General features: G+C 40.9%; 1 non-coding gene across 1 annotated transcript; it reads right to left on the bottom strand.

The window, feature by feature from the left end:
* Positions 1-7,797: 7,797 nt before the first annotated feature.
* Positions 7,798-7,901, bottom strand: LOC112780442 (small nucleolar RNA R71). The gene has a single exon (XR_003191279.1). It is a non-coding gene; the product is annotated as a small nucleolar RNA R71 (small nucleolar RNA).
* Positions 7,902-9,071: the final 1,170 nt, after the last annotated feature.

Consider the following 9,071-nt stretch of genomic DNA (forward strand, 5'->3'; position numbering starts at 1 on the left):
TGGTTTGAGTAAGTTGTGTTTCTTGAGTTGTTTTGGTTTGAGTTTTTCTGCCACGGTTGCTGGCTGTGGGTGTGGTTATCTCCCCATCTGAGATTTGGATGGTTCTTCCAGGATGGTTTGTGGGTGTCACCATAAACCTCATTTTGGCATGAGCCTTGGTTATGCACATATTGAGGTTGTTCCTGCTGCTGATTTTCCTGGTTTTCTTCATTTTGTCCCCATGTGGTTGATGGTTGGCTTGTATTCACTGCTGCAACTTGTAAACTATCAATCTTTTTAGCCATCTGCTCAAATTGTTCTTGAATCTGCTGCTGCATTATCTTGTTTTGAGCTAGGAGGGTGTCAACCCCTTCCATTTCTAACACTCCTTTCCTTAGTGATGGTTGGTGTTGTCTCTGATGGCCAAAGAAATATTAGTTGTTAGCCACCATGTCAATGAGGTTCTGAGCTTCTTCAGCTGTCTTCATGAGTTGCATTGAGCCTCCTGCTGAATAGTCAAGTGCCTCTTGAGCTTTCATTGTCAGTCCTTCATAGAAATTTTGGAGTTTATCCCATTCATTAAACATCTCTGGTGGACACTTCCTGAGTAAAGCTTTGTATCTCTCCCATGCTTCATACAATGACTCTCCATCCATCTGAGTAAATGTTTGAACTTCAGTCTTCAATCTAATAACTCTTTGAGGTGGGTAAAACTTGGCAAGAAACTTGGTTACTAGATCATCCCAGTTGTTGATGCTATCTCTTGGAAATGACTCCAACCATTGAGTGGCTTTGTCTTTGAGGGAAAATGGAAATAGCAGCAATTTGTAACTGTCAGGATGCACACCATTGGTCTTCACTGTGTTACATATCCTCAGGAAGGTGGATAGATGCTGGTTTGGATCTTCCAAGGGGCCTCCTCCATAGGAACAGTTGTTCTGCACCAAGGTGATGAGTTGGGGCTTCAATTCAAAGTTATTTGCATCGACATTTGGGGTAAGGATGCTACTCCCACAATGCCTTGGATTAGCAAGTGTATATGAAGCCAAGACTCTCCTCTGGGGTTGACCATTGTTGTTGGCCATTCTCACTGGTGGATTTGTTGGATTTGTTGAGTGTTCCTCCAATTCATGATATTCTTCATCTGATTCTTCCTCTCCAGCAACATTTTTTTCTCTTGCTTCTCTTCTTGTATCTGACATACAAGCAAAACACAAGAAACACACAAAAACCAGTGACACTTCAATCTATTGCTAGAATGAAGTTTGAGTTAGCTTAAGCAAGAATTCAAACAGTTAGTGGGTTAGTCAAAAATTAAAGAAACCGAAAAGAAAAATTGCTTGATCTAAACTACCACCTCACTTAATCATTGTCAATCTAATCAATCCCCGGCAACGGCGCCAAAAACTTGATGAGTATTTTGGAGGAAAAATAAATCTCTCCCAAAACACACAAATCTAACCGGCAAGTGTACCGGGTCGTATCAAGTAATAAAAAAAACTCACGGGAGTGAGGTCGATCCCACAGGGATTGAAGGATTGAGCAATTTTAGCTTAGTGGTTGATTTAGTCAAGCGAATCAAGATTTGGTTGATGGTTTTGTGACTTGCAGAATTAAATTGCATTGAAGTAAAAAGAACAAGAAATAAATTGCTGAAACATAAAGGACAAGAAATTAAATAGCAGAAACTTAAAGTGCAAGAAATGTAAATTACGGAATCTTAAAGTGCAAGAAATGTAAACAGCTGGAATTGTAAAGGGAATTGGGGAATGGATTTGCAGAATTTAAACAAGGAAAAGTTGAATTGCATTAAACAGAAGAGGGAAAGGGAATTGGGATTGAACCGGATATGAAGCAGAAAAGTAAATGAACATAGAAAGGAAAGAAACAGAATGTAAATTGGGGATTTGGATCTCAAGACCCAGAGACTAGAAAACCAAGTCTAGATCTCAATGCCTTCCTAGATCCAACAAGAACAAGTGCAAAGAAAATGTAAATTGCAAAGAAAAGATGAAGAGCAATTAACCGGAAATGAAATTCAATTAACAGTAAAGAAACAGAGAGATCCAAGATTGAGATTGAAACAGAATTTCTTCAATTCTCCAATCTAAGATCCAAGACAAATGTAAATGAAATTGAAAGCAATGAAAACAAAGAAATTAAAGTTCACTCAATGACAAAAGCTCTCCAAAAACTATTATGAAAATTCCAAAAGGAAAGCTCCCCGAAGAACTTGAATTCTATCCTATTTATACACTTTCTTTCAATGATCTTCAAGCCTTGAGTTGGGTCTTTGCTCTTGGTGGAATTGGGTTGAAAGAGGCCTTGGTTGATTGCTCTTGAAGTTTGGAGAAGAACCAATGTGAACCAATTGAACCGGGTTTGAGTTTTGCAAAAGTTGGTGCAAAAGTTAGAGCAAAAGTTAGGGGTCTAACTTTTGGTCTAACTTTTCATATCAGCCCACAAAATTTGCTGCTATCCACGTTAGGGCAAAAGTTAGGGGTCTAACTTTTGCTCCAACGTTGGCCTCCCTTATGCACATTTATGGCACCAACTTTGTCCTCTTGTCATGTTGCCAATTTTATGCCCAATATAGACTATCATATATGGTTAGAAAGCTCTGAATGTCAGCTTTCTAACCCACTTGGAATCACTTCAATTGGACATCTACAACTCAAGTTATGATCATTTGAAGAGGGCATGGTCGCTGGCTTTGGTGTGCAGCGTTTGAGGTAACGTTTGCCTCAAACGTTGGCGAAAACGCCAGTTCTGGAGGCTCAAACGTATTGTCCACCCCATACTATTATACATTGTTGGAAAGCCCTGGATGTCTACTTTCCAATTCCGTTGGGAGCACATTATTTTGAGCTCTACAGCTCGAGTTATACTCCGTTGAAGGTGCAGAGGTCAGTTGGCCTCACTGCAGGTTGCCACCATGTTCGTTTATGCACATTGTGGGGCACTTTTCTCCCTCAATTTTAGTGTCCACCATGCAGTGCCATATATTCTTGGAAAGCTCTTGATTCCTACTTTCCAATGCTTCTTGAATCACCTCATTTGGAGCTCTGTAGCTCAAGTTATTCTTGTTGGAAGTATACCCCTTGTATGCCTTGTGGTGTGTGGCGCCAACGTTAGCCACCAAGTTAGGGGGCTAACGTTGGCGCAAACTTTTGCTCCTCCTCTTGTGATTTTCATGTGCCAACGTTAGCCACCAAGTTAGGGGGCTAACGTTGGCGCAAACTTTTGGTGCCCAGGGAGGTTTTCATGTGCCAACGTTAGCCTCAAAGTTAGGGGGCTAACGTTGGCGCAAACTTTTGGTGCCCAGGGGAGGAATTCATGTGCCAACGTTAGCCTCAAAGTTAGGGGGCTAACGTTGGCGCAAGCTTTTGGAGCCCAGGGGAAAATTTTCAAGTTCCAACGTTAGCCTCCAAGTTAGGGGGCTAACGTTGGGGCTAACTTTTCAACCAAAAGTTTGTGCAAAAGTTTGATGCTAACTTTAGGTCCAGCTTTTTGCTTCCTGGTTCAATTTCACTTATTCCATTGTCCTCTCTTCACTCCTAGCCATTCCTTCTTGCTTCAACCTTTCTCCAAGCTTTCTTCACCTATCATTAATCAACCAAACACATCAAAGCTATGCTCAAAATCATGAGATATTCATTCTTTCATAATATGCAACAAATATAGCATAAAACCTCATGAAATGGCATGAATTCATATATGGTTGGTTCAATCAAGGGAAACATGAAAATCTACTCAATTAGCTTGCTTGTAGCTCAAGAAAGTGCATAATCTTAATGAAAACGAAAGAAAAAGACTAGTTAAAATAGGCTAAGATGACTTGTCATCATTGAGTGTCACTAACGTTCTCGAAGGTTAACAAGGCAACGTTAAAAGCCACGTTAACCTAGTTAACGTGGGTTTTAACGTGAGGCAAAGGGGTGCATTGGAACATTAGTGACAATGTTAAGTGTCACTAACGTTCTCGAACTTATATTCTCACTAATTATTAACACCCCTAACGTCCTGAACTAAAGTCTCCGCCCACTTCGCACTTTCTCTTTGCAAGTAAAGCCAAGCCCAAATAAAGAAAGGAACTACTTCAAACTCAAGATCCAAAGGCCCAAGACTTGAAGAATCACACTAGAAGCTGAGAAGAGTAGTATATATAGGAGTAGCTTTGAATTGAGAAGAAGTTCTGGAGGCTGGGAAAAAGAGAACTACTCTCTGTATTTTACTTTCTTTGCAATTTCTAGTTTTATGATGTATTCTCCATCTTTGTTTTCATTTTCAAGAGCTATGAACAACTAAACCCCTTTCATTGGGTTAGGGAGCTCTGTTGTAATTTGATGGATCAATACTAATTTTCATTATTCTTCTTCTATCTTCCCTCTTGATTTTACTTGAAAGCTTTCGATCTTCATCCAATTGAGTAGTTATCTTGGAAGAGAAGCTATTCAAACTTGGATCTCTTTTGAACCTTGAAAGAGGAATGAAGAGATCAAGCTAGAAATGCTTTCTCATGCTGGACCAAATTGGGTTTGGATGGGTATGTGACTATAACCCTCTCAATACTTGATTTGGGAAATGCATGTGGTATAATCAGTGACCATACTTCATCTCTTCTCATGAGCAATTGACCAAGGAATTGGCTATTGATCAAGATTTGAGAGATTGAATTGCAAGAAATTGTAATTCAATCACTTAAGATTGCCAAGGAGATCAATGAGTGCATTGATTGAGGAAGAGATGAAAATGAACTTGATCCGGAGAATTGCAACATCTCCTAAGCCCAATGAACTCCTGGTGCACGAAATTGTGATGTCCAGGCTCGAACAATCCCTGGCAACGTGAGCAACTTGGTGCGCGTAATCGTGATTACACACTCATAATTTGTCACAACTTCGATACAACTAACCAGCAAGTGCACTGGGTCGTCCAAGTAATACCTTACGTGAGTAAGGGTCGAATCCCACGGAGATTGTTGGTATGAAGCAAGCTATGGTCACCTTGTAAATCTCAGTCAGACGGATATAAAATAATCATGGAGTTTTCGAATAATAAATAATAGAATAGGGATAGAGGTACTTATGTAAATCATTGGTAGGAATTTCAGATAAGCGAATGGAGATGCTTTTCGTTCCTCTGAACCTCTGTTTTCCTGCTATCTTCATCCAATCAGTCTTACTCCTTTCCATGGCTGGCTTTATGTGATACATCACCACTGTCAATGGCTACTTTCGGTCATCTCACGGGAAAATGATCCAATGCCCTGTCACGGCACGGCTAATCGTCTGGAGGCATCACCCTTGTCAATGGCTTCATCTTATCCTCTCAGTGAATAATATGCTCACGCACCCTGTCACGGCACGGCTATTCATCTGTCGGTTCTCGATCATGCTGGAATAGGATTTACTATCCTTTTGCGTCTGTCACTAACGCCCTGCAATCGCGAGTTAGGAGCTCGTCACAGTCATTCAATCATTGAATCCTACTCGGAATACCACAGACACGGTTTAGACCTTCCGGATTCTCTTGAATGCCGCCATCATTCTAGCTTACGCCACGAAGATTCCGGTTAGGAGATCTAAGAGATATTCATTCTAGCTTATTTCATGTAGAACGGAAGTGTTTGTCAGGCACGCGTTCATAAGGGAGAAGGATGATGAGCGTCACACATAATCATCACCTTCATCACGTTCTTGGGTGCGAATGGATATCTTAGAAGCGAAATAAGAAGAATTGAATAGAAAATAGTAGTACTTGCATTAATCTTTGAGGAACAGCAGAGCTCCACACCTTAATCTATGGAGTGTAGAAACTCTACCGTATGAAAATACATAAGTGGAGGTCCAGGCATGGCCGAGATGGCCAGCCCCCTAAACGAGATCAATAGTCTCCTAAGATGAACAATGGATTAAAACTGAGACCAAAGATGGTCAAAAAGACGTCTAATACAATAGTAAGAGGTCCTATTTATAATACACTAGTCACTAGGGTTTACATGAGTGAGTAATTGATGCATAAATCCACTTCCTGGGCCCACTTGGTGTGTGTTTGGGCTGAGCTTAAGTGTAGCACGTGCAGAGGCCATTTGTGGAGTTGAACGCCAGTTTCTGTGCCAGTTTGGGCGTTCAACTCTGGTTTTGGATCCTTTTCTGGCGCTGGACGCCAGATTTGGGCAGAAGGCTGGCGTTGAACGCCAGTTTACGTCGTCTATTCTTGGCCAAAGTATGGACTATTATATATTGCTGGAAATCCCTGGATGTCTACTTTCCAACGCAATTGGAAGCGCGCCATTTCGAGTTCTGTAGCTCCAGAAAATCTACTTTGAGTGCAGGGAGGTCAGAATCCAACAGCATCAGCAGTCCTTCTTCAACCTCTGAATCTGATTTCTGCTCAAGTCCCTCAATTTCAGCCAGAAAATACCTGAAATCACAGAAAAACACACAAACTCATAGTAAAGTCCAGAAATGTGAATTTAACATAAAAACTTATGAAAACATCCCTAAAAGTAACTGGATCCTACTAAAAACATGCTAAAAACAATGTCAAAAAGCGTATAAATTATCCGCTCATCAACTCCCCATCTCTGATCTTACCCATTCTCTTTAATTTCTGCCATTTACTTCTATGAGCAAATTCTCCATTCCCATTTACAATTCTGCAATTTATTTTCAGTCATTTACTTCCAGTCCTTTAATTCTAGCATTTACTTTTCTGTTATTTACATTCCCGCCATTTTATTTTCTGCAAATCTCAACCCAAATTCTAGATTCGCTCAACTAGAACATTCTTCTAATTAAAGTTGCTTGATCAATCAATCCCTATGGGATTCGACCTCACTCTATTGTGAGTTTTTACTTGACGACAAATTCGGTACACTTGCCGAAGGGAGATTTGTTGAGAGACAAATTTTCCGTGCATCAAGTTTATGGCGCCGTTGCCGGGGATTGATTGTGCATCAACAATGATTAAATTGGAAGATCACTAGATTGAGCATTTTTATTTTGTGAATTTCATTTTTCTGTTTGAGTGATTTACTTTTTGTTTTAGTTAAACTTCTTCCCCTCCCCCTCTACTCTTTTGTTTTTCTTTGTTATTTTCAATTCTGTTTGCTAACCCACTAACTATTTGATATATTGCATCACCCACAACTAACAGCAATTCTGACACAAATACTGTCTGCACCTATTCTCTTTGCTTGTACTTGTTGGTTGTATGACAGGGAGAAGAAGCGGGGCTTCAACTTCCTTTGATTCTGAACCTGAGAGAACCTTCCTTAGACTAAGGAGGGAGGCAAAAGAAAAACGTGTAGTTGGTGCTGAAGAAGAGGAGGAGAACTTTGAGGAATACTTTGAACCTAACATGGAAGAAAACATGGAAAATCATCATGAAGAAGAGACTCACAACCATGGCAGAGGAGGTGGAGCAAATCATGCTGGGGAGGATAGAAGAGTTTTGGGCTCTTACATCAATCCAAACCCAGGCAATTGTGGAAGTAGCATCCAAAAGCCAACAATCCATGCCAACAACTTTGAACTTAAACCACAGCTCATCACCCTTGTTCAGAACAACTGTTCGTTTGGAGGAGGTGTTCAAGAAGACCCCAATCAACATTTGACCACCTTCCTGAGAATATGTGACATAGTGAAATCTAATGGTGTTCATCCTGACGCCTATAGACTGCTCTTATTTCCCTTCTCACTCAGGGACAAGGCAGCCAAGTGGCTGGAATCCTTCCCAAGGGAGAGCTTGACAACTTGGGAGGATGTGGTGAACAAATTCTTAGCAAGATTCTACCCTCCTCAACGAATCAATAGGCTGAGAGCTGAGGTTCAAACTTTCAGGCAACAAGATGGTGAGACTCTGTATGAAGCATGGGAGAGGTTCAAGGACTTAACAAGGAGGTGTCCACCTGACATGTTCAACGAATGGGTCCAGCTGCACATTTTCTATGAAGGGCTCTCTTATGAGTCAAAGAAGGCCGTAGACCATTCATCTAGAGGATCCTTGAACAAGAAGAAGACCATTGAGGAAGCCATAGATGTTATTGAAACAGTAGCAGAAAACAACTACTTCTATGCTTCCGAAAGAGGGAACACAAGAGGAGTGATAGAGCTAAACAATGTAGATGCTCTGTTGGCCCAAAACAAGCTCATTACCCAGTAGCTGGCTGACCTCACCAAGAAGATGGAGAGGAACCAAGTAGCAGCAATCTCATCTTTATCAACAATCCAAGAAGGAGTGAATGAAGAAGCAGAGGGGAGTCAGGAGCAAGCCAACTACATTGGGAATTCACCAAGGAAAAACTATGATCCATACTCCAAGACTTACAACCATGGATGGAGAAACCACCCAAACTTTGGGTGGGGAAGTGAGCAAGATCAAAACCAAGACCAGAGACGTTACAACTCCAACAACAATGCAGCTCACCAGCAATTCACCCAGAGGACATCTCAACATCCCCACAACAACACTTCTTCATATAATTATCAAAATCAAAATAGCACATCTGCTCCGAATCACCCATCAATTGATGACAAGCTCTCTAAGATCGAAACCTTCATTGAAGGAATATGCAGAGACATTCAAGACAGTAAAGCATTCAGAGAGGAAGTGCAGTCAAACATGCAGAATCAAAATGCTGCCATCACAAAACTGGAGACACAAATCAGCTATCTGTTTAAGCAGCTTCCTAACCACAATTTTTGCTATGATGGCCATTCAAGCAAAAGGGAGGAGTGTCAAGCTATCACACTTAGGAGTAGGAAGGAACTGAAGGAACATCCCCAAAAACCACAAGAAGAAGGCTCAAATGAAAAGGAAGAAGAGCAAGATGGAATGCAACCCCCCACGCCAAGTCTGCAGAAAGAAAAAAAGATACCCCAACTGAACGTCTTAAGAGCTCCATAACCCCAGCTATTGAAGAAAAAGGAAGATGACAACCAATTCTTGAGATTTTTGGAAATCTTCAAGAAGCTACAAATCAACATACCAATTGCTGAAGCCATAGAACAAATGCCACTTTATGCCAAGTTTTTGAAGGAGCTAATGACTAAGAAGAGAAGCTGGAAGAACAATGAGACTGTGAT

The sequence above is a fragment of the Arachis hypogaea genome, chromosome 19 (genome assembly GCF_003086295.3).
Source record: "Arachis hypogaea cultivar Tifrunner chromosome 19, arahy.Tifrunner.gnm2.J5K5, whole genome shotgun sequence".
Classification (NCBI taxonomy): Eukaryota; Viridiplantae; Streptophyta; class Magnoliopsida; order Fabales; family Fabaceae; genus Arachis; species Arachis hypogaea.